We start from the raw sequence: 5411 nt of genomic DNA, 5'->3' as shown, positions 1-5411 counted from the left end.
GCTGGCAAGAACGTTGCAGTCCTCCATCACTGAAGCAAGCAAGCCTCATTTTCAGTTTAAGCTTCCTGGCTGCCGGCTGCCATCTTGGCTGACAGTTAATTTGCTTATCGCCCTGATTAGCCAATGGGAAGGGTAGCGGTTGTACGCCAATTACCATGTTTCTCTTTTATTAGATAGGACTAGAGGCCTGATGCATGAAGATTTGTGTAAGAATGGGCCTTCCTTCCCCTGGCTGCTGGCACCACCTTTGTTCTAGCTGGTGCCGCCTTTCCGCCTTCCCACGCTGCCCAGAGACCCTGAGTGGCTGGGGTGGTGCGGAACACCTGCGTTGTTGCCATGATAACAACGCAGGTGTCCCGCTCCGGTTCCTCAGTGGCTGTGTATGCAAATTAACCCGCCAACTTTTTGGGTTAATTTGTATACTCACTCCTGATTGGCTGGTGGGCATCGTGAAGGTACAGTCAATTTGCATCTTTCTCTTTTATTAGTGTAAATGGATTAAAATCATGTGAAGTCAGAAAAATCATAGTTTTCTGGAAAATTAGGATTAATTGACAGAAAGGAAACTCATTTCTTAAGGCAAAAGGACCTGAGTAGAGTGAACTGATAACTTGGAAGCACTGAAACTGAGTGGATGATCAGAAACTGGGTCCAGGATGGAGTAGCAGAGCATTCTCCCTTATCCTTTCTTTGCTAAATGACACAGTAAACATTCGGGTTTTACATCTTGTGACACTATAGTAAGTGTCATTAAAATAATTAGTTAATAAATTATCTGAAATTTTGGAAATTCACCTTTCTATTAATCTATTATTTTAGAAAAAATGGGAATTACTGTAGAAGAGTTAAATCACAGTGTACAGTATATTGTTAAATCACAGTATGTTGTGGAACACAAGATATAAATAACCATGTGTTTATTTCCTTATTATTTATATTGGTAGTGATTTTTATTTGTGTTTATGGACAGAAATAATATGATACTGGGGTTTCCCCCTAAATTACCCCACAAAGTTAAATCAGAGGCCATGGTTCCATTTTGTGAAATTTAACTTGGAGACTATTAATTTTTGTTTAATTAACATGAACAACTTTAGCCTGGCTGGCATGGCTCAGTGGTTGAGTGTTGACCTATGAACCAGGAGGTTGAGGTTCGATTCCTGGTCAGGTCATATGCTCGGGTTGTGGGCTCGATCCTCATTAGGGGCATGCAGGAGACAGCCAATCAATGATTCTTTCTCATCATTGATGTTCCTATCTCCCTCTCCCTTTCCCTTCCTCCCTGAATCAATAAAAATAAAATATGAACAACTTTGAGCAAACAAGCAACAGCATTTCTGCTGATGCTAGTTATTCATCCTTTTAAGATAAAAATGCAATAAAATGTCCTAGAGCTAAGTCTAGCTTCAATGTCTCAATATTTTTATACACTTTTGAGATATTTTACCTCCAAATTTTATAACTGAAATTCTGTTAATCTTTTCCTACTTGATAGCATCTACTTCAGTATTCATTGGGTAGGTAATTAGGGGTAGAATTCTGATGCTAATTTAAAATTTACTTTGCCCTTTCTAAAATAAAAATTAATTGCCTTTGAGTAATGAAATGATTGTGCTGAAATGAAGTGTAGTCAGAAATGAACAAAATTTGTCTAAAATAGACTAAAATTTATTTTTCATCCAACATATTTAAGAGCGATTTCCCTTCACATTTAAGGGAAGATGTTGGATCTCCTCAAATTAAAAGTTATGTAATTAAATCTTCCATGATCAAAAAGGGGGGAGGGAATACTGTGATGTACTCAGGATTTATATATTTAACCACTTATTTGTGAAGAAGTCTTTCTGATTAAAATTGGTTTTAAGATAAATTTAATTTTATGGTGCCAGATAGGCACTAGATTTATTGTGGTGATCACTTTGTAAATTATATAAATGTCTAAGCACTATGTTGTACACCTGAAAATAATATCATCTTATATGTCAACTATAATTTAAATAAATGTAAAAATATAAATTAAAGAAAACAAAAACCAAAATTAGATAAAACAGTTCAGAATTTGACTTTGTACCAGAAAAACGCTTAAATTTTGAGTACATGCGCATTAAGTATTATGTTTTTTGTACAAAATTGGATTATCTGCAATTTTGTTATGAATGTGCTTTTTAGGCACATTTATAACTGTGAACATGTTTTCCTGACAGTAATTATGCTATCATATTGTATTAAAAACCAAAATAACTTTTTCTGTAACCTCACTGATCCCATAGTGATACACTGTTAAGACAATATAAAGAAATGTGTAGATTGTACTGAAGTCTTTTCTTTTAAGACATATGGTGTGAGTGCAAGTACCCATTATGGAACTGCTATAGCCAGAAAGGTGCTCTGACCACAGCAGGTGGTTGATTTCCTAGGTTATTCAGGAGCCGTAAGAATCAAATCTTTTTCTCTGTTTTGATTTTACCATAGCTGGATTTCATATCTTCATTTGTTCTTTAGCTTAGCTGCACAAATAAAATCAGTTTCATTTCTCAGTCCCAAATGATTTCCCAGTACATAAATATTTTCACTTTTTTTTATAGAACATAGAAGCCATGACTACTTGCTTGACTAAAGTAAACTGCCCCTACAAGCATTCTCTTTCCTACCTTAAACCCTGTAAATTCTTTATTTAAAAAAATCAGACGCTGAGGCCTGATTTATGCATTATGAAGTTTATCATTTAAGTTTATTCAACTTTGCTTCCTCATTCCTCAATGCAAGTCAATTCCTCATCTCTACCTAGTCTTACAATGTTTGAGATGTGATTAAAGATAAGGACAAAAATAAGAACAAAATTAATAGCAGTTTTACAGGTAGTCTTTGGGTAAAATTATGTCCGAATAGGGGATAGAAGGTTGGATAGGAGAAAGAAGAGAAAACTAAAGGCTTATGGATACAAAGTGACTCTATAATGGAGAATGCTGGGGAAAATGTAGAGCCTGTAATTTATTTAATGGGAACATGATGGATAAAAACCCAATCTGACCACAATGAGATATCACTATACACCTATTAGAACAGCTACAGTAAAAAATAGTGAAAATTCTAAATGCTGGCAATAATATGGAGAAACTGGATCTCTCATATATTGCTGGTGAGAATGTAGAATGGTACAGCCATTCCAGAAAATAATATGACAATTTCCTATAAAGCTGCTAGAGGCCCGATGCATGAAATTTGTGCAAGAGTAGGCATTCCTTCCCCCGGCTGCCAGCACTGGCTTCCCTCTGGCACCTGGGACCTGGGCTTCCCTTGGAGCCCTGGCTTCATCCAGAAGGCCCTGTTCGCTGGCCAGGCCTAGGGACTCCACCTGCCAGGAGCCGGTCCATCCTTGCTGTTTCAAGGGACCTGGCATATATGGCATACTGTTCTTAATATGTTTGCTCACCTTCTTGGCACTATGTGTTTTAACCAAGGTCACCTCTCTGAGAAAGGTTGTTTCCCCAGGTAGGGATTTTCCCCTGAAGTTAGGGAGGGAATAAAACCACTTAACTAAGTGCCAAAGTTTATAAACATTTTTAAAGTACAGTTTACAGACAGAACCTAGAGACAGAACCTAGCGAGAGAACATGGCTATAGAACATGGCAGGAGAACCTGGACAGAACCTGGTGACAGAACCTGGATGGAGAACCAAGTGAGAGAACATGGCAAGAGAACCTAGACAGAACTTGGCTGGAGATCCAAACCAGAACTTGGCTAGAGATCCTGGCTAGGCTGCTGATCAACTGAATGCTATCTCTGTGTAATTCCTTCTTTGCCGATTCCGTCTACACCTTTGGGAACCCCTGGACCTGCTGGGGTTGGACCCCAGCATCCACCATGCATGAATTTCATGCACCGGGCCTCTATTATAGATGTAAGCACAAGCATGTAAAATGGTGAAAATGGAATACATTCTGTAGTTAGTATTCGAGTTAACAATATTTTATCAATTTTAATTTCCTGGGTTTGATATTATACTACAGTTTTATAAGATGCCACTAAAGGGGGAAACTAGGTTAAGTGTACAAGGGACTCTAATAATTTTACAACTCCCTGTGAGTCTATAATCATTTAAAAATAAAGAGTTAAAAAACCCCACTCAGTCTGTTTTTGTTTTAATGATGACACCAAAGGTCTCTTTGCTTTTATAGTGTAATACTTACTATTTTTTTGGCATTCACAATGCATCTTGTACTAATTTGGAAGATGACATTCATTTGTAATTACATGAGAAAAAGACACTGGCTTATTATAATGCCAAATAGAGATGTTAAAGGGTGTTAAACTGAAATATAAGATAACTAGAGGACCCCTGCCCACCCACCCACCGCAACCCACCATTCGGTTGCCTGGGTTTCTCTCCTTGGGGCGATCATGGAGCTCCCCAGCCCCCCAAATTGATCGCCCCACTGGCTGGTGGCCTGGGCCTCCCTCTGCAGGGTGATCATGGGGCAATGGCCAGGCCCCTAACCAATCACGTCACACCCACCTTGGCTTGCCTGGCACCAGTGGTTGTCATAGCATTATCCCAGATGATCGTCTGGATGGTCATCCGGATGGTCGTTCTGCTGTTCAGCCATTTGGTTGACTTGTATATTACGCTTTTATTATATAGAATGATCACACTGAAGAGAAGATAAGTAACTCTCTTTAGTGGGTTCTATAAAGCTAGATCTCATATCTGTACACATTTGATCAGTGAACAAAGGAGTAAGAATGCATACTCTGTTTAAATTAAATTTATTGGGGTGACATTGGTTAATAGGATCATACTAGAGGCCGGATGCATGAAACTTGTGCAAGAGTAGGCCTTCCTTCCCCTGGCATCAGCTTCCCTCTGGCACCCAGGAACCGGGCTTCCCCCTGGCCTGGTTTGTCCGGAAGGATGTCCGGAATCACATTTGGAATGACATCTAGTCTACCTAGCATACTACGCTTTTATTATTATAGACTAGGGGCCCGGTGCACAAAACTCGTGCACTGGGTGGGGGGGGGAGTGTCCCTCAGCCCAGCCTGCCCCCTCTCACATACTGGGAGCCCTCAGGCGTTGACCCCAGATCCCCTCCAATAGCAGGATCGGCCCCTTGGCTAGGGCCTGACGCCTCTGACAGAGGTGTCAGGTGTGGACAGGGGACCCTCATTTCCCCCCATCACTGGTTCTGCCCCCAGCGCAGGCCTGATGCCTCTGGCCCAGGCGTCAGGCCTGGGCAGGGGACCCCCAGACCCCTTCAATTGCTGGCTCTGCCCCTTGCCCAGGCCTGATGCCTCAGCCAGAGGCGTAGACCCCCATCACCCTCCAATCGCCTGATCGGCCCCTTGCCTAGGCCTGACGCCTCTGCCAGAGGTGTCAGGCCTGGACAGGGGACCCCCATCTCCCCCCGCT

The sequence above is a fragment of the Myotis davidii genome, unplaced genomic scaffold (assembly GCF_000327345.1).
Source record: "Myotis davidii unplaced genomic scaffold, ASM32734v1 scaffold409, whole genome shotgun sequence".
In the NCBI taxonomy this organism is placed as follows: Eukaryota; Metazoa; Chordata; class Mammalia; order Chiroptera; family Vespertilionidae; genus Myotis; species Myotis davidii.
The sequence above is the reverse complement of the archived record's forward strand: the minus strand, read 5'-3'. Positions refer to the sequence as shown.